The 21,033-nt window shown below is 42.7% G+C and overlaps 1 protein-coding gene across 5 annotated transcripts in view; it reads right to left on the bottom strand.

Moving 5' to 3' along the window:
* Positions 1-21,033, bottom strand: part of FGFR2 (fibroblast growth factor receptor 2) — a 179,699-nt gene that overhangs the window by 102,472 nt on the left and 56,194 nt on the right. For 4 of the 5 annotated variants that reach the window (XM_073354184.2, XM_073354181.2, XM_073354186.2 and 1 more), the window contains exon 1: positions 464-955. The exons of the other annotated variant lie outside the window; for it this stretch is intronic. The gene's annotated coding sequence lies outside the window, so the exon portion shown is untranslated. Of the gene's footprint in view, positions 1-463; positions 956-21,033 lie in introns of those variants that run through there. 5 annotated transcript variants of the gene reach the window in all.

Here is a 21,033-nt window from a genome sequence, read left to right as displayed (position 1 = left end):
GATTGGATTTGTTTCCCTGCGTGCTTGGCCTCAGTTCCCTCAATCCAAAACAAAAGACATCCTCGTTAAATAAACCTGTAGGGCTGAGATCAGGCTGGCTAAGCTGACAGGGGGTCTGCAGATCCCCACTGAACAACTCCACGCTCCTGCGAGTCTAGGGCAGAGCCCGATTCGCCGCTGCCTGGCTTGTCACCAGCGCAAAGCTATTGTCAGTGGGAACGGCGCAGCGTTTTGCACGGGTGTGGACAGGTCTGCACAAGGTGCAAGGCAGGAGTGGATGGGGCTCACAGAACCGTTTGTAAGTTACCAAAAAAAAGGGGGGGGGGGGAGAGGGAGGCCCACGCTAGAGATGGGAAAGGGATCCAGAGCCACCGAGTCCTTCCTTGCTGCGTTTCGGGTCCTTGCGACCCCAGTCCCGCTCCGCTAAGGCTCTGTTTCCTCCACCCACCACTGGTGCAATTACCTTGAATGAAAAGGCTCCGAGTAAGCGATCTGCTTTCCCCCTGCAGCAGGCGTGTGCGCAGGATGAATCAAAGTGACGAAGACAGGCTCCCTTGGGGGGGAAACTTCTCCAAAGAAAAACAATCGTGCCTCGGTTATTCCACATTCAGGCGCTCGGCCCCTCGGTGGCAAACCCAGGCTGCGGAACAGGAGCGCCTGAGCCGCGCAATTCGCACGCAAATTGCCGGGAGAATAGAGATTAAAAAAAATTAAAACGAAATAAGCCTCGATTTAATAATCAGCCAAACTTTTCTTCCCTCCACTTCTCCAGTTAGGGGCTCAGAGAGGAGATCCAGCCTTGGGGAAAGGGAAGAATAACTTCCAGCCAACACAACGGCATATCTGGGATTTTTAAAAACAAGTCCTAGGTCCAGGTCCACTCCATTCAGAATTCCGGTTGTAATCTCTAAAGCTTTGTCAAGTCTACAAACCCTTTTTTTTCCCTCCCCCTACACACTCCTCTCTTTCTCTCTCCCCTTCCTCCCTCCCCTGGTCACTCCCCGCTCGTTGAAACTCGAGCCATTTCCTGGACAGTTCTTCTTCCCTCTGCCAATCACAGCCGTCCCAGGCAATGTTTAACTCCGCAGGCTCTTCCCCCTTAGATGCACCGGGACTCGGAGCGGGGATTTCTCTGCCTCCCTCTCTCTTTTAGAGCATTCGCTCTGAAAACGCCTCCAAGTGGCACAACCAAATGAGCAGGGAGAAAATCCCCCTTTAAAATCTGCACTGAAAGAAATTTACAGGCTCCTGTCTGCCAGGCGAATCGCCCCCTCCGCCCCCATCTCATGTTGGAAACCGATCGCATTTAAAATATCCCGATATTTTTAAAAACTACCCTAACCTCTTCTAATTGTTTCATAAAGGGACTGATCCTGACCCACTGAAGTCCACAGAAAGTTGGCAATTAGATCAAGCTCTAAATAGTAAAAAAAAAAGGAGGACTTGTGGCACCTGAGAGACTAACCAAATTATTTGAGCATGAGCTTTCCTGAGCTACAGCTCACTTCATCGGATGCAAGTCCTCCTTTTCGCGAATACAGACTAACGCGGCTGTTACTCTGAAACGTCTCTAAATAGTAGTGAATTGTCCTGGCGCTAGCCTTCATAATGTATAATATTCCCCGGGAGATTTCAGAGTAGCAGCCGTGTTAGTCTGTATTAGCAGAAAAGAGAAGGAGGACTTGTGGCACCTTAGAGACTAACCAATTTATTTGAGCTACAGCTCACTTCATCGGATGCGTTCAGTGGAAAATACCTGAATTTCCACTGAAGGCATCGGATGAAGTGAGTAGTAGCTCAGGAAAGCTTATGCTCAAATAAATGTGTTCGTCTCTCAGGTGCCACAAGTACTTCATTCCTGGGAGAATTTACCCTCCTGGGAAGAAGAGAGTGAAAAAGACACAGGTGAAAGCTTAGGGGTAAAAGCTGATTTAAAAAAAAATTATCCAGCTCGGTCCCGATTCAGAACGCACGCACTTAATCACGTGCTCAGCTTCTCTCATTGAAGGCGATGGGCAGTGACATGGGTTTAAAGCTAAGCATGTACTGAAGGGCTTTGCTGAACTCGGACCCTAATTTTTAGCGGGAAAACAATCTTGCACAACATCATCCATATTAAATGTCAAGGATTCCAGCTTGAGGTGTATTATAAAGAAGCAGTAAAACAGGCAGCTTGCATATGACCGTCAACCCTCACAATTTCAGCACCACCCATTAAAACAACACGGACAAAAAAATCTTCACTTATGTTTTTAAGAACACTTCCAATGGTTAAACCTGAAAATTGTAAAAATCTATTTTTCCACCATTTGTGCTGTTTGTTTATGAACTTCATTCACTCAGCCTGGACAAGGAAAACAGGCTGGTTAATTTCATTCCTACTTTTTGTCACTTTCACTGTCTGGCTGTCCTGCACTAGCACAAGGTGAACAGTCTGGGTTGCTAACACAGCAGAGGAACCTTTAAAGCCAAACAAAAAAACGAATTAGGAAAACAAATGGGAAACTTTATATTGAGTAAGTTTTGGGGGCAGGAACTGCATTTACCTGTGTGTTTCTATAGTCCCTCCCATAATGGGCCCCGAAATCCTGACTGGCATCCGATGAAGTGAGCTGTAGCTCATGAAAGCTTATGCTCAAATAAATTGGTTAGTCTCTAAGGTGCCGCAAGTACTCCTTTTCTTTTTGAGAATACAGACGAACACGGCTGTTACTCTGAAATCCTGACTGGGGCCTTTGGGGGTTACCACAGTAAAATAAATAAATAAACAACCTTAGGTTTGGCAAAACCTTGTTGTATGAAACATAAAATTAGCATCTGATTTTCAGGGGCAGTGCCTCTTTAAGAAATGTACTCCTGATTTCTAAAAAGAAGAGTCTGATCAAATAGTCCAGCAGAAGTTATTTGCCTGGACACACAGATTTAAAAACAATGCATAATTCAAACATCTTAAACTGCTACTAAAATAAACACTAATAACAAAAAGGTTATTTATATAGATTCTATTTAGTGCTTGTTCTGTGGAATCAGCTTGACAACAAGATCAATATGCAGTACTTGCCTCAAATTAAATTAGAGTGTTGATCAATTTAATATTAGCTTATTTAAGCACAGCGCCACTGCACATTTTCTAATCTGTGTGCAATGTTGACAAATGGGCATCCGATGAAGTGAGCTGTAGCTCACGAACGCTTATGCTCAAATAAATTGGTTAGTCTCTAAGGTGCCACAAGTACTCCTTTTCTTTTTGCGAATACAGACTAACACGGCTGCTACTCTGAAACCCACAACACAGTATATCTCTGTTCACATGCTTTGGGACATCAGAAACTCATTTTCAAATGTTCACAACTATATGTACGTCTCCCAGGAAGTACTTTTACCTTGTCACCATCATTAAGACAAGCTATGGAAGGGATGGGGACAAGTTTGTCATTGACTGGAATTCTTAATTTTCTCCCTAAAGTAATGGACATTGGAATGATCTAACTGAGAAGCCGAGATGTCACAGTCAAGATCCAATTTCCCCAGCTCCAAGCATGTCCATTGAAAACACTCAACACATTCTCACATAAATTATTGGCCAACACAGGAAACAGCAGTTTCGCCATTCATCAATATCTTTGCATACTCTGAAAGAATGAAAAGGAAGCATTCCACTGAAAATGACAGATAAGGACATCTATTTTTATATCTGGAAACAGTTCTCTGAATTTATTTTTTGGAGGGATGAAAAGACGGCAGCTATCTATCAACAGCACCCTATTCTCTTTAATGAGTCAATTTGCAAGCTAACCCACAATAGCAAAACTTCTCAACCTGAGAAAAGCAAAAGCCTGTTTAAAATTTAAAAAAAAATAAATTCTGTCATCATATTTAGGCTTCAAGTGATTTCAGTGGGCCCAGGGAGGCTTTCACACCAGTTAGGCTGCTGAATGGAAGCATAATCTCCTTAGAATTCCCTCTCCGCTGCCCTTCTCTCTCTCTCTCAAAGTGGCTGGAATCTTTTTTGTCAACCCTGCAGCAAGAGAATGATGTGGCTAATAAGCATATTAATGAGGTTCCTCAGTGGAGTGTGAATAGGTAAATAAGCCCCAATCTGTTGAGGTTCAGGAGCAAGGGCAGTAAAGCCATCAACAACTAGGACAGTTTGAGCTGAAATAGGAACAGCAGCTCCAGATTTTCAGCAAAAGAAAAGTCAGAAGAGGCACACATTCAGAATCTTTCTACCCCCTGCCAAGTTCTATTTTCTTTCCTTTTCTTCCCCCTTTATAAAGTGTCTTGAGTAGTCACCCGTTTTTTCAAAAGCTCTCACATCCTTTTTCATTCTGGTAATGATACCTCAATAGGGAAGGAGGAAAATGAGGACATCAATACTCCTTTGCACCATAAGTTTCAAAAGCACGAACTGTACTGTCTCTTAGCATATGGACTGAAGGAAGTTGTGGGGTGGGGGAGAGGGAGGAAGGAAGGAGGGAGGGGGAGAAAGTTAAATTGAATCTTTCAGTGCTCTGAAATCTTTGTCACTTCAGTCATCTGGCCTCCCTGTTTCTCTACTCCATAAATAGACATTGATCTAATTAACATTCAGCATCAGCTATGGCACAAAGTATAGGACTCAAATTCCAGATGAAGGCACAACTGTAATTAGAGATGAGTTCAGTCCAATCTCTAGATCTGAACAACACTCAGATTTTGGGGAAACTAGGATCTGAACTTAAACTTGTACCTGGTCCTGGTTTCCACCCTTTATAACAGGATGAGCCAAAACTCAGGTTCCATACACCTTCACATTCAAAGGCCAAAAGGCACTTAGGTGCCCAACTTCCATTGAAGGGCAGTGTGAATTGGGCACCTAACTCTCTTAGGCCCTTTGAAAGTCTCACCCTAACTTTTAAATGTAATGCCGTTACACTCTACAAGCTATCTATCATCAAATGTGGTCTAACTACAGCCCTGAGGACCTAAAAATGGACCACTTCTACTCCTAAAAGTTCCGATGGCATTTTTCAAATGAGTAGGAATGTTAGTTCCAATTACATCAGCGTCCTGGGCCAGCTCCAGCTATCTGCCCACGTACCATTTTCCCCATTTTGGGTAAGTTGCTCATGTCTTGTCTTAAAACGTTGTCTAATAATGCTGTGCAATATTAGACATTTGGGCCAATATTTGTTTTAAATATAACCTAAAATTAAGCTTCTAAATCCATATTTAAACACCTAAATAATATGCCTGATTTTCAAAGCACCTGCAGCTTCCATCAACTTCAGTGGGAGCTAGATCTTCTGCTGCTATCAATGCATATTTTGGATGCTCAGCACCTTTGCAGATATAGCAACTTCTTTAGATGCCTAAATGTGGATTTAAGAACGCAACCGCAGGCATCCATTATTGAACATCTTGGCCTCAGCATTTTTTACCCCTCTTCTTCCAATGTTAAGTGAAGTGGTTGCTATATACATTTTCTAAGATACTTTGGGATGGAAGTCACTTCAAACTATATAAATGATTATTATTAAAGCTGTTCTTTAAATGAGAGTGCCCATCATAAGGCTTAAATTATTAGACTGCAACATCAATAAAGATGCTGCACAACTGAAAAATTGTGGTAAGAATTTATTTATTTTAATGCCAGGAGAATCAGTCATTACACATCAAAGCATGAAACTGACTGAGTACCAAATTATTGTGCAGCAGCAGGATATGTCAAGAGCATCATCAGAGTTTTCCAGTTTGCCATCCACAAGAAGATAAAGCTATACTAAGCATCCAGCAACTGTAAGACCCTTTTTTTCTTTAAACTACAGTTTGTTGCAATGTAATTGCTTATACCTTTCAATTTTTGGTCTACGCCATTTTCATTATGCCACAGCAGAGTCTACTAAGAGAAATACAATTATTTTAGCTAATGCATTAAGACAGTTCGGACAAAAACAAATGATCATTTCTCATCTGCATTCACTATAGTGCCAGCTGACCTCAGCCAAGGATCAGAGTTCCATTGTGCTAGGCGCTGTCCAGCTATATGTTCTTTAGATTGTTAGATAGTAAATCATGTAACCTTCCTTGACAACTGCTGAATATTGTATATTTATTTTACCTATAGGATTCCAGAATTTTTTTAAAAAATTATTTGTATAACTTTGTTGCATGACAGATTTAAAGAACAAGGATGGTGTGGTGACTTACACTTAAAACTTAGGCAATATAGCTGTGCTCCTGGGTATGAAAGTGCTGTAGCTATGCCAGCCTAACTCCTGATAGAGACGCCGCTAGGCTGATGAAAGAATTCTTCCATTAATCTAGCTACTGTCATTTGGGAATGTGGATTACCTACACTTATGGAAAAGCCCCTTCTGTTGCTGTAGTCTAGATCTACATTAAGGGGCTAGAGGCCTCAGGTGTTCTGTGTGATCCTGGACTACAATTAAAAATTAGCTTGACCGACCTATGTGGCTCAGGGCTGTGAAAAATTCTATGCCCTGAGCATAGACACAGCTAGGTCAGTGGAAGAATTCTTCCATTGACCTAGCTGCTGCCTCTTGAAATAGGTGGATTACCTACATCAGTGGAAAAGTCCCTTCCGTCAACATAGGGAGCGTCTACACTCTGGCGCCACTTTAGCCGTAGCCTGAATCTCTCCATGACTCAGCTCCTCACCTGGATAGTGGGGATAATAGAGAATAGAGCCTTCTTTTCTCCCATCCTTGGTCTGTCTAGTCTGTTTAGATTGTAAACTCATCAACTTTTACTAGGTCATTGTACACTGCCTAGCACAACAGGGCCCTGGTCTCAGTTGGAGCTTCTAGGCACTACCCACAGTACAAATATTAAACAAAAGAAAATCCTCACTTTATTATGCAATCTTGTGTAAACAAATATACACTGTCTCCTCTCATAGGGCACATGCACCACTTTCCTTCAGGGCCAATGACAAGGTCATTGGAGTTTATATTTTCAAGTTGCACCAAAGCTCCGTGTAAACAACAATAAATATTATGTTACTGATGCAATACCCTGAGGAGACCCCTTATGAGACAGCAGGTAACTTTAGGACCGAACCATCTTCTCAATCTTTTAATGACTAATAATGGTACGTTCCGTGATTATGGAGGGTTAAAATTTAATAACAGTTATGAGGTACTAAAACTCTGCTTATGAGGGTCAGATAAGACAGACAGACAGTTCAACAGATTCCATGACTGAAAAGTAAAATAGACCAGGAAATGTTCCACATAGTAGATACAAGTAAGCAGGCTAGAAGCTTGATTTCAGGGGAATGTAATTAGATATTTAGTTATGACAGTTATGCGAAAAAAAATTAGAGGAGTATGTGTTGCTGCAGGAAGGGCAGGATTCTTTTACCACGGCTTCTGTAGTAAAAGGTATGGATGTTGGTAGGTGTGTAACACTGCCCTCTAGTGGAAGGAATGTGTCAGACTGGTTCACATATACAGACATTCCTTTGAGATACAGCCACTTTTTTTTTTTTAGCTCACCAAGTTCAGGCCTGTGTTTTTGGAGCCAAAGATTCTACATCCAGCACTGCAAGTATGTAGTTCTCTGATGACCACAGTACGCAACACTAGATTAACAAGGGCAGGGCTGTCAGAGTGTACTTTAAGCTTAATGCTCAATTAAGGGAATTTTATAAATTCAGTTCAATATGGCAAGCCTTTCCTTCCCTAGGGACTGCACTTTGTCACGGCAGGAAGGCTTGTATGTTCTAATGACCCTGAGACCTACACTGGTGGGAGTTTTAACTCCTGGAAGTGCCACCCAGGCAGGACAGGTCAAAGAGTAGGGACCAGATGCAAGTGGTCCACTGGTCCTCCAGATCAGAGGGAGGCAGTGATCAGCCAACCACCTATCCTCCTAAAAAGTAAAGTTAGAGAAACAGATCAAGGTATGCATTCCAGCAACAAGCATGATAGACAGGGATGGCAGAGCCTTGTGTGTGCTCATGCCTTCCATCCTGTGCCTGGGAAGGATTCAGATGGCAAGCCTTAGACCTGGCAATCATTAGATCTGAAATAATCATCAATGCTAAGAGCAACAGTAAGTAGCACACAAGCTGTTGACTTTGAGAAAGCTATTAAGAGTATGTGGAAACCCTAAGGAATTCTGACTGGAATCCTATAACAGAAGTTTTTTCAGAAGGATCCAGTCAGTGCAAACTTTAGCATGAAGTTGTGGAACATAGCAATGGCTTATCCCAACTTGCGCTCCTCTCTTTCCCATTGACTGCTGAAGGCAAAATACTCAATTGCATACACCAAAAGTTAACAGATAAAATCAATCTAATTAAGATGAAGAACAAGATGCTGATACATGTAAGGTGGACCTAGACAAATTAAAGACACTCAACACAGAGTGCTTCTCAGACTAGACCCAAGTACAGCCCTCAGACTCTTGGTAACTTGCAGCATGGCACTCAGTTGAGAGTTCAGCAGTATCGTGTGTCAAGAGTTCTCCAGTTGTTTCAGTCATTGGACCACTTTGTAAGAGGGAAATCATCTCGTGAACCAGCTCACTTCCCAACATCCCAGTCCCCTCACTCTATGATTCTCAAAATATTTTATGCTGCAGACCAGTAGTCTGAAGAGCCCAGACAGATAGTAAATCTAATGAAGAAAATAAATGTTTTAAATTATCCTGCCAATATTTAATGGGATATTTACCCCAATTAAATCCAAATAAGGGACACAAAAAAAATAGAGTGGTTAATTTGTGTTTTTAGCCATCCAGGAAAGTGAAGGACTAGAGATCCATAAAAATAAACAGATGTTAAGTCAAGAACTAGAGAAGCAGAGAGAAATAACAAATTTTGGACTGCAGAGAATATTTCAGCTAATCAGAGTTCTTCACGGTGCACAGAGGGTGAAAACATGATGGTCCCACTAAGCATTTATACAGTAGTAGGAACTGAAGCAAGGAAAAGGGCCTGTAAATTATATTCCCTGAAGCCTTACATGCAGTAATCTATTCCCTAAAAAATCAGCTGTCCCACCCATTCAGTATGCAGAAACCCGTTACGAATTAAATTCTGGAGAACAGAGAAGCTGACACCTCTTCAACAAAAACTGCTGCAATCTCCAGAGGGACAAACTCCCTGTACAACAGAAGAGAAAACTGGGGGGGAAGGGGAGGAAAGAATTGTAGAAGAAAATACAGATTAAAGCAGGGTAGCTGTAGTGTGATTCTAAGCCTCTGGAGGAAAAAATATATATATATAATTTACTAGTAAGAAGTGACACTGTCCTAGCCTATGTCCCCAAATCAAATAGAGAATAGTAACTGCAAGCAACAGTCAGCAACAACCAATTCATTTGCACTACGAAATTGTATTTACATAGACATAAAGCCCTGATGTCAGTCACTGTGGTGGTGGTGTCCCTTTCCTTTGCAAGTTAGCTGTCATTGTACACAAATTGCCTTGAGATCTCAGAAGTGAGATTCTCCGGGTGGGAGAGAAGGAGGGGTGGGCAGGAAGGAATGACAGGTTTGGATCCTCTTGTTTAGAGGCTACAAGGACAGCATGAACTGGAAGTATCTGACCCCTCACATCAAGGATCAGATAAAATGCCTGCTAGAGGATTCATTGTAAAATGGAGAAATGCTTCCTTCAACTCCAGAACAGGACAGCTCTTCTATTATTCTTTATTATTCTGAAACAGGAAAAATAGTAACACAGGGTCCAAAACCCACACAGAGAGAGGACCCTCAACATGTGGAACTCCACACCCCGAGGCAGGAAGGAGTCTCAGCAACCACACACTTCCCAAGCCGGGGGCTGTGTGCTGGTCTGAGCATGGGTCACGGAAAAAGTGGGCAGTCTGGGAAGGAGCAGGTGGGTTGGGGTGAATGTTAAAGAATAACAAAAGGACACACCTGGAGGTGCTCACCCCAAAGCTGTAATGAAGCCTGCATCTTGCATTGAAACATGGGCCTCTACAACAATAATTCAAGTCTCCTGAGGGCCTCCTGGGGGAATCCATTGGGTTTGGAGCCAGGCCAGCCCAGCAGCTTGTTCTGCAGGGGGAGCGAGGGAACGGGGCAAACCTCATCTTCCCGATGAAGCAATTAGGGAAAATTCCCAAAGGAAAATCTTGCCATGACTTCCTTCTCTTTTGAGCTCTCTGACAGGTTTTCCTGGAGGACGAGAAAATAGGGCCTGATATTTCACACCCAGGATGTAGGCAAAAAAACTTCTCCATTTCTCAGGTACCAAGAACAGAGATAATTCCAGAGAAAAATTCCCCACAATCTTTCACATCTAAAAAACTGACAGATCCACTACCTGTCTGAGATCCTCCTTTAAGAGAAGCGGGGTTGGGATGGGAACAAAACTGCCAAAGGAAAACATTTGTAGATCTCTTCCAAAATCCAGGTGTCCAGTCACAAGTAATACCATTGCTAATTCATTCATTGAGAAATCTTTTCAGTACATTGAATGGTAGCTACCACCACTATGTTTTATTGAGTGCAGCACATGACCAGATTTTCTACTGCTGCTTAGCTATTACTGTGACAGGTGCTGCAGAAAAGCCTGATGGCTGGATCCTCAGCTGGTGTAAATCAACATAGCTCCATTGATTTGTTCACCAATTCACAGCAGCTGAGCATCTGGTCTCAGTCAGTCATTCTTTGGAAGCTTCTTACTACTGACTGGCTACAAGTACTTACTTCCCCTGTTGCTTTATAGAACGAATAAGCATAGCGATAGGATTCTTGCTAGAGAGCTGTCAGTACAAAAAGCCATTATAACTGGTTCCGTCTTCTCAATACAAACCAATAAACAAACCTGCAAAGAGACTCCACTACCTCTTAGCCACAGATAGGGTGGTCTCTTGAGGTCAAAATCGTACACATTAGCAGAGTGGTGAGGGGAAGCCATTTGCAGCTGTTTGTATGATACATATCTTGTGAATAAACAAACTTAATTTTCCAGTACTGCCAATCTCTAAACATCCAGAGACACACATTTTACAAATAAACACAAAGAGTGCTGCTTGACTGAATCCTACTCCTAGAACTCACTTCAGTGTCACAAGCTTTTCAGGTTTCAGAGTAACAGCCGTGTTAGTCTGTATTCGCAAAAAGAAAAGGAGGACTTGTGGCACCTTAGAGACTCCACAGTATGCACCCGATGAAGTGAGCTGTAGCTCACGAAAGCTTATGCTCAAATAAATTGGTTAGTCTCTAAGGTGCCACAAGTACTCTTTTTCTTTTTACAAGCTTTTCAGCAGATTACAAATTCTTGCTCCCCCCCACCACCCCCGACATTTCAGTTCCTGAAGAACAATTGTGACTGACTGTCTCATTTTTGGATTAAGAGAGATCTAGAGAAAAAGCAGATTAAGGTTTCTAACACTGACACTGATTTTTACAAATTTAGTTGGGGTGGAAGAGTTAAGTGCAGCAAATCTTAAAATTAGCTTAAAATTCCAACTTAGATATAAACTTCAGTAACTTCAAGAATGGAACAAGAGTAGTCTTAAATCTGTACAAAGTCCCCTTTTCAAAAGAATAGATTGAGGTCAGATTTTCTCTCTGTCTCTTTCTCTCTCGCTCTTTTTTTTTTTTTTTTTTTAATTTTAAACCGTTACAGATCCTCTTCCAGTTTGTTAAAAAGCACCTCTGATTTCCAGTAAATAGGGACTCTCTGCATCATGGTGGCTGTGACATGGAGACTTGAGGGTAGAAGGGGGAAAGCAACATATTTATCCTCCCAAGACCCCTGTGACGTACGACCCGGAACCCAATAGGATCCCTGTGAGGTAGGGAAGCATTATTATGCCCATTTTACAGTTTGGGAACTGAAGCACAAAGAGGCTAGGTGATTTGCCCAGGGAAAGACACTCTGGCTGGTCTACACTACAGATGTAGGTTAACATAAGGCAGCTGATGTCGACCTGTTTATGTCCATGTACACACTACAGCCTTGCTCCCGCTGATGCTGGAGCCGTGACATTGACAAGAAAGACTGGCTGTCACTGGGGCAGGTCGGGGGCTCCAGCTAGAGCCCTGCTGCCCCTGGGTTCCCCTTTCCCAGCCGGGCTGAGCTTGCCCTCCTCCCCACTCAGAGCCTGGCTGCCCCCCAGCTTCCCAGTCCTGGCTCCCGGCCCAGCTGCTGCCCAGGCTCCCCACTGCCAGCCAAGCTGCTTCCCGGGAGGCTCCTGACTCCGTGCTGCAGCTGGATACTGGCAGAAAGCTCCATGCCCAGATTCCAGGCAGCTCCTGGGCTCCCATCAGGGAACGTCAGTGCAGTCACCAGGCTCCCTGCAGTGAGTGAGCGCCTTGGTGCAGCCAGTGAGCTCCCCATGGGGAGTGGGGAGCCCAGGGCACAGCCCGGCTCGGAGCTGGGCGTGGGAAGCTGAACAGGTACAGTCTGGCGGCTGCCCAGAGGCTCCCAGATTCCAGGCATAGAGCTCACAGCCGGGAGCCCAGCTGCGGCAGGGAGCAGGGCGTTGACAGCTCAGGGCACAGCTGGGCTCCTGGCAGCAGGGAGCTGAGATTCTGGGGGGCAACCAGGCTCCTGGTGGGGAGCTGTGTGTGGAGCTCAGAGCCCAGGCTCTCAGCCCCCCACACTACCCCTCTTAAGTCAGTGGAAGAGCTCCAGGTGAGGGTAATGTGGACATGAACCACTGCAGCAATTACTAACATAGGTCGATTTACGTTTCTAGTGTAGACATGCCCTCTGACATCTTCAATGGGGATGGAGAGGGTTCGTGTGGAGGGAGGTTTTCTGTTGTGAGGGTGTCTTCAGAGAGTTCTCCCCCCCCCCGCCCCCATCATCCATTCTCGGACGATAGCCTGTTGACTGGCCTGCAAAGTGCTTGCTGATGCTGTGTGGAGAACTGGCTGGCCACATGGTGCTGCCTCTCCTTGTTTCCAGCCGCTAAATTGCATTTGAAGACAGCTACAGATACATTCAGTACTTTCCTAGTGTCCTTTGTCTATGTAAGCCATTGCTGTATCATTGCCAGTGCTGGGGTTATAGAAGGGAACAGCACTGGAACAGCAGAAATTCTGGGAGTAATTCTGAGACCCAAACACTCCAGAACTCCACTGGGTTGTGCTGGCAACCAAGATTATCCCACCTTCTCTCTACAGCTAGATTCCCACGCTCCCCTATTAAATGAGGTACACAAGATGCCCCAATGTGGGTGAGGCAACAAGAGCTGGCTCCCCTTTGTGATGCTCATGAGTGGGAGTGGAAGCAGGTCCACAAGACACACTACACTAAGATGTGGTCCATGTGATGAAAAACCTTGAGAACCCCTATTTTAAAGATTTGGGTCCAGATTATGCCACCTTGCTGACACTGAGTAGTGCCTTAATCCTCAAGGACAAAAAAAGGCAAAATACAAGCAAAAGCTCCAGAATCTTGCCCTTCATTTGCAGGCTTTTGCAATGATATTCTGGAGATCTCTCTAGCGTTAAGATTTCGCAGTCTTCAGACCGAACAGTGAAGCACTTGCGGCCTCTCTGATAAATTCCTACCTACCTATGCTCTGCTGTCACAAGCAGTTTGCCGAGGACACACCCTGCTTGCTAGAGTGAACACAGATAGAAATCCCTTTGAAGTCCCAGGGAGGTTAAAACCATCTGAAATGAATTTCTACAGAAAAGTAATGTACAGCATGTTTGGGTGCAGGTAGCGGCAGGGCAGAGAGTGGGGAGGGAAGATGCTGGTGGTTTAAATTAGATATGAGAGACGCACTTGCCTTTTTGGGGCCCAAGACAGTCCAAGGTCGTCAAGTATAATTAACTGCCGTGCAAATCGTAACATTTGACTGGTTCACCCACAGATCTCAAGGGCCGAGTTGTGTAGTAAATAATGGCAGTCACTTATGTGTTCGAAGGGGGAGGGGTCATAGTAGAGTTGTGTGAGAGAAAAACTAGGCCAGCTGTACCAAAAATCTAGATAATTGAATTCTAACTCTTTCTAGAAATGGTATTTTTTGTTGCCTCATCACTGTAGTATCTGAGCAACCAACAATCTTTAAAACTCTCCCTGTTAGGTAGGGAAGTGCGGTTACCTCAGTGTACAGGGGGGGAACTGAAGTACTCAGGGTATGTCCACACAGGGATAAAAGACCTGTGGCTAACCAAAGTCAGCTGACTCAGGCTAACAGGGCTCAGGCTGAAAAATTGCTGTGTACAGTTCAGGCTCAGGCTCAAGCCTGAGCTCTGAGACCCTTCAAGGACTGTAGCGTACCTACCCCTGCACAGATTCTCCAATGAGCTAAAGGTCTAATCCTACCAATATTTAAGCATGTGACTAAGGTTATTCCTGTGTGTTTTTCTTTGCAGGATCCAGACTTTAGTTAGTTCTTCCCTGCTGAATCCTCCCTCCCCCCTCCCCCAATAAACATTAAGAAGGGAACAGGAAAAAATACTTTAAAGAATTTCCTTTTTAAAAAATTCAGGACATACCACGATTTATAGAGCGCTCCCATAGACGTTGTTGGTTTGGTTTGGTTTTTAATTAGTCAATTTCAAACCATTCAAATCGGTATTGTTCCTGTAAGGGAAGATTTATGTTTGTAAGGCAAAGTCAGCTATCAATATATGACACAGAACTGTCATTTTTTATATGTAAAAAGTTGCGGTGCTGACCTACAAGAAAAAGTAGTGAGGAAACTGCAGTGCTCAAGAATGGGTGTACGGTTTGTGAACAGAAATGGAAGAGACGACTCACTTTGCAAACTCCTTTTGCAGTGAGTACAAGCTTGAAAAATGGAGGAGGGAAAGCAGGTATAAGAATAACAAAATAAAGGCTTGTTTTATTAAATAATTTAGTGGGTATACTCAGTGAAGCACGTTAGCAAAAAGTAACTTTGAAAATGGCCTATACTTGTATAAGACAAATATAATAATATCTGCTCGAGAAAAAAAATTGCTGTACATTCCTAAATGTACATTTTGAGATTCCTCATGTTCCTCAGTGCCCATCTGCTCCAATCGCTATCCTCCAAGGATTCCCTGCTCAATATGTAGCTCTTTCCTGAGACCTGACTAACAATGCCAACCTGGGCATCCATATCAAATGTGCTTTAATGACAATGTAAAAAGATGCCTTGATCCAGTTGCCAACTTGGTACGTCAACCTGTGATCAGCGTCAAGGCTTTCTGGCTTGCACATCCTCAAGAAAGATTCTTCTCTCACACCTGTGCAACTCATTCCTTTGGGAGGTAGAGGTAAAGCTGGACAAAAAAATTTCCCTCAAAAATTTTTCAGCAGAAAATGGCCTCTCTTTCCCAAAATGATTTTTTTTTTGTAGAAAATTTTAATTTATTTCAAACTTTGTCAGTTTTTGAAAGCCTGTTGAATTCTTCAGTTATTATGATGACTTCATAATATAGGGTGCATTTCTGAGGTTCTTCTGTATGCAGTGAAGAACAATCCAGCATTGGCAGGGTGTGGGATTAGATGACCTTTTAAGACCTTGGCTTTAAGCCTGATTCTAAGTCAGAGAATCATTTTCATATATTCACTACCAGTGTACTAGTTTATCATCTATGAGAACTTGCTTTTGACTTGAACAAACCGACCCTCCCACTCTCCCTCCCCCAAGTTTAAGTCAAAATACTGAAGACAAAATACTTGTTTGACATTTACAGTTAACAAATACCAATGTATCCCTAGAATATGTTCAATAATATGTCTTAAGCATAGCAAGAGTAAGTCTGACTAGTCTAGTTAAAGGAGGAAAGTGTTTAAGGATTACTCAGTCCCAGCTGGGAGAAGAAATAAACTTAAGAGTCTGCATCCTGGGAAATGCAAGAACCACCATATAGATTTCCAGAAAGCAATTTCTTATCTGCCAGCTATTTCCAGAGTATTAAAACATGGATCAGTCATTTACAACCCAATTATGTGGGACAATTCACAACTCATGTATACATTCACTCACTGCTGTCATTAATAACAGAGAAAAGGAACCCATTTTAAATAGCATTTTCTTTTTTCATGTTTTTCCTATAGGAAAACCAAAAATATAGACCAAGGCTCATTAAGGTGGCAATCACCACTAGAAGAGGAAAACCAACGGAAGTAAGAGTGATTATATCAAAAGTTAATATAATAGCTAGATTTCTTTAATGCACAAAGAATGAGTCACGATTTTCAGTCAGCAATCTATAGAATGATTTTAGACATTTTCAGTCCTGCTCAGAGCTACCCTAACCAATCTTTAAGCTGTTTGCACCTACAGCAGGCCATTCTGGTAGCTAATGATTACCAGAGAATGGGGTGGTAAGCGGTGGAGGAGCTCCTGAGCCACCTGCGGAATTCCCCCATGCTAAGGGAAATCTGTAGGGGCCAGTGAAGCATACATTATAGCAGCCATGGTGGAGGCCAAGATCTAGCCTTAAAAAGAATTGTATATGACACGGCACTACATAGACAGTTGTGGAAATAAAACACTTGTCCCCTAAAGAACCTGCAGTAGCAATCATTAAATCATTTTGCTTTCGTCAAATACTTAAACACATGGACAATTTTTGTCATTTTCACAATAAAACTCCACCTTCCGTAACTGCAAATACTATTTTAAGTGAGCAGAAAGTAAGTGGAATGAAGTTCTGGAATATATTACACTATACAATTTCATCTATGGTATTCCCTGGCAAACTACCACCTGGCATGATACCATAAAGACACCCAACCTGACATGTAAAAGATGAAACCAAAGGATTGCAAAAAAACTCTGGAAAAACTTGTATTTAATGCCTTCTAAATTGACGCAATTTAATTTCACAGCAAGTTTGTTGCGGGAATGGGTAGGGAAGGAAGATCATCAGAGACAACAATTTGGAAAGTTTATTTTATTTTTCACCCTAAACACTGATTTACACATTTACTACATGTAGGGGGATTTAATTAGACCAAACAATAAGTAAATAAATAAATAAAAATCAAACTACTATGGTAGATGGTATTTCAGTATAATATCTAAAACATACTATTTCATAGATTTTCATAGGACTAGAAGGGACCTGCACTCAAGGCAGGACTAAGTATTATCTAGACCATCCCTGACAGGTGTTTGTCCAACCTGCTCTTAAAAATCTCCAGCGATGGAGATTCCACAACCTCCCTAGGTAATTTATTACAATTCTTAACCACCCTGACAGTTAGGAAGTTTTTCCCAATATATAACCTAAACTGCCCTTCCTACAATTTAAGTCCATTGCTTCTTGTCCTATCCTCAGAGGTTAAGGAGAACAATTTTTCTCCCTCCTCCTTGTAACAACCTTGTATGTACTGTTATTATGTCTCCTCTCAGTCTTCTCTTCTCCAGACTAAACAAACCCAATTTTTTCAATCTTCCCTCATAGGTCATGTTTTCTAAACCTTTTATCATTTTTGTTGCTCTTCTCTGGACCCTCTCCAATTTATCCATATCTTTCCTGAAATGTGGCACCAAGAACTGGACACAATACTCCAGCTGAGACCTAATCAGTGCAGAGTAGAGCAGAAGAAAAACTTCTCATGTCTTGTTTACAATACTCCTTCTAATACATCCCAGAATGATATTTTCTTTTTTTGCAACAGTGTTACGCTGTTCACTCATATTTAGCTTGTGATCCACTATGACCTCCAGTTCCCTTTCTGCAGTACTCCTTCCTAGGCAGTCATTTCCCATTTTGTATGGGTGCAACTGATTGTTCCTTCCCTAAGTGCAGTACTTTGCATTTGTCCTTATTGAATTTCATCCTATTTACTTCAGACCATTTCTCCAGTTTATCCAGATCATTTTGAATTTTCATCTTATCCTCCAAAGCACTCGCAATCCCTCCCAGCTTGGTATCATCCACAAACTTTATAAGTGTACTTTCTATGCCATTATCTAAACCGTTGAAGTCAGAAGGGCCATTTTAATCATCTAATGTGTCCTCCAGCATAACCCGAGCCATAGATTTTCACATTAACTACTTTAGTCAGCCCATAACTTCTGGGTGAGCTAGGAGAGATCTTTTAGAAAGACATCTAGTCTCAATTTAAACTCTTCAAGTGATGGAGAATCCATAACATGGCTAGGAAAATTGTCTCACTGGTTAATTACCCTTACTGTTTAAAATGTGCACCTTATTTTTAGTCTGTACCACAGTTGCCAACTTTCATGCAGTATATAAGCACCCCAACTTTCACAGTTAGCCAAAAATCAAGCTAATCCCATTTCAAAACAAGGCCAAAACAAGCCAATCCCTAAGAACTCCAACACTCTGTGTGACTAGATCCCGCCAGAGTGCAGTCTGGGACTGTGGTGGGCCCGCTGTGCACCCCGACTCTCTCCTGCCCTTGCCCCTGCTTGCCGGGAGCTGATTAAAAAAAAAAAAAAAAAAAGCAGCAACAAGCTACAAGCCAAACAAGCAACAAGCCAAAAACTAGCCAACAAGCAACTCACAAGCCAATTAAGCCAAAAACAAGCCCAATTTCTGCGTCTTTTTCACGGGTTTGGCATGTCTGGTGTGTACTTGGCCTTTGGATCTTGTTATGCCTTAGTTTGTTTGATTAAAGATCCCATTACAATCAGAAATCTCTTCTCTGTGTAGACTCATAGACCATGATCAAATCAACTTTGTCTCAGATAAGTTAAACATACTGAGCTTCTTTAGTTCTCATTGTAAGGTAGGCTTGCAGACTCCAAATCATCCTTGTAGCTCTTTTATGAATCCTTTCCAATTTCTCAATACTCTTTTAAAATGTGGACACCAGAGTTGGACACAGTATTCTAGTAGTGGTCTCACTAAGACTATATAAAGGAGAAATATCTCCTCTCTACTTCTGATTGATATTCCCCTGCTTATACACCCAAGAACTGCATTAGCTCTCTTACCACATCACAATTGCAGCTCCTATTCAGCTGGTTATCTACCATGACTCTACGTCCCAGTCAGTCATTGCTTTCCAAAATACTCATTGCTCACCCTCTACAGATATATAGCTATAATACTTAGCACTTCTGAAGTACTTTTCTTCTTCCGTTACATCGTCCAACATCCTTGTGAGGTAGGCTGGTCTTAGTATGTCTACACTTAAACTGCTGTAAGTGGCAGAGCTGCTGCTGTGCTGCTTCAACACTTCAGTGTAGACGCGCACTACAGCCATGGAGAGGCGGATTAACAGCAGCAATGGGAGAACTCCTCCCATGAGGTGGTAGCCAGGTCAACAGAAAAATTCTTCCATTGACCTAGCACTGTCTACACTGGAGGTTAGGTTGGGTTTTTCCACTCCTAAGAGACATAGCTATGGCGACGTAAGATTCCAGCATAGACCAGCCCTTATTCCTATTTGACAGAGCAGGAAACGGACACTGGGGTTGTGACTTTTCTGAGGCCATGCAGCAAATTGGTGACAGCGTCAGAACTAGAACTCGGTGGTTCCTGGCTCCCAGTACTGTGCTCAAACCAGCCTTTGTTAAAGATCCTTCCATCCGGAACTTGCATTGAAAACCACTGCCACAGCACTAACAAACCCACATCTTCCTTGCATCTTCCACTGTTCAGCAAATAATACAAAGCATAGTATAAATGAAAAAAACATCAAATCAAAACACTTAGGCAAAACACAAATGCTGCAAGAGGCTCAGCATAGCGAGCAGATCGAGGGACGTGATCGTTCCCCTCTATTCGACATTGGTGAGGCCTCATCTGGAGTACTGTGTCCAGTTTTGGGCCCCACACTACAAGAAGGATGTGGATAAATTGGAGAGAGTCCAGCGAAGGGCAACAAAAATGATTAGGGGTCTGGAACACATGACTTATGAGGAGAGGCTGAGGGAACTGGGATTGTTTAGTCTGCGGAAGAGAAGAATGAGGGGGGATTTGATAGCTGCTTTCAACTACCTGAGAGGTGGTTCCAGACTATTCTCAGTGGTAGAAGAGGACAGGACAAGGAATAATGGTCTCAAGTTGCAGTGGGGGAGGTTTAGGTTGGATATTAGGAAAAACTTTTTCACTCAGAGGGTGGTGAAACACTGGAATGCGTTACCTAGGGAGGTGGTAGAATCTCCTTCCTTAGAAGTTTTTAAGGTCAGGCTTGACAAAGCCCTGGCTGGGATGATTTAATTGGGGATTGGTCCTGCTTTGAGCAGGGGGTTGGACTAGATGACCTCCTGAGGTCCCTTCCAACCCTGATATTCTATGATTCTATGATTCTATACATGCAAACAGCTGTTTTCACCAGTGTGCGGAATGATGTATTGTACGCAGTTATGAACCTGCAGGAAAATGTGCTGCAAAGATGCTCTTTCCATGACTGTCCATGCATTGCAATTCACAGAATGTCTCTGGTGTTTGACAAATAAAATTTGAAAATAAACTATACAATACCTGTTTGCTTTTTTCCATTGAGTAGGCAAAGGCTAAATGAATGCAAAACACTAGATCAGGAAAAGCATTGCTTCAATAGGTGTGTCTAGGTGTCCTATACATGTTGCTGCTTGACAGTTCTCCCTTTTTGTGTGGGTGGTTTTCAAAAAGAGGCAGACTTGTAGCTCAGAAATGATATCACAATGCAAAGTTAACTCACTGAGTGCCTTAAGACTGCACACCACCAAGTAATGCTCAGCAAAACAACCCTTTTCATTTCTTTCCTTTTGTATGCCATAGCAATCAAATTTACAACAAAGTTCATTCAGTCATTAACATATGAAAAGCTCTCATTTTTGGGTGAATGGTGAGAAGTGCAAAATATTATTGGGATGGCTTTTGGAAGGGCCGGACCTCTGGGTTTCTCTGCAGAAAGAGGTAGTGAATTTGGAGAGTTAAGTCTCTACTACAACAAGGCATTTGCTTCAATTCCAGCCATCCATGTAGATGTACTGTGCAAAATCCTAATGCAGACAAGGAAAGATGTGATTTGTACACACAGAGCTAATTTCTTTTTGAAGCCATCATAAGCACAAATTGCATCTTTCCTTGTCTGCATTAGTGGTATATACCAATTACACTAAAATGATGGCAGGCTACTGATTGCTGGAACTGGGAATTAGCCCCAGTGTGGCCAGGGAATTAGTA

Source organism: Lepidochelys kempii, chromosome 7, assembly GCF_965140285.1.
Source record: "Lepidochelys kempii isolate rLepKem1 chromosome 7, rLepKem1.hap1, whole genome shotgun sequence".
Lineage (NCBI taxonomy): Eukaryota > Metazoa > Chordata > Testudines > Cheloniidae > Lepidochelys > Lepidochelys kempii.
Note: the sequence above shows the minus strand (reverse complement) of the source record. Positions and strands in the feature narration are given on the sequence as shown.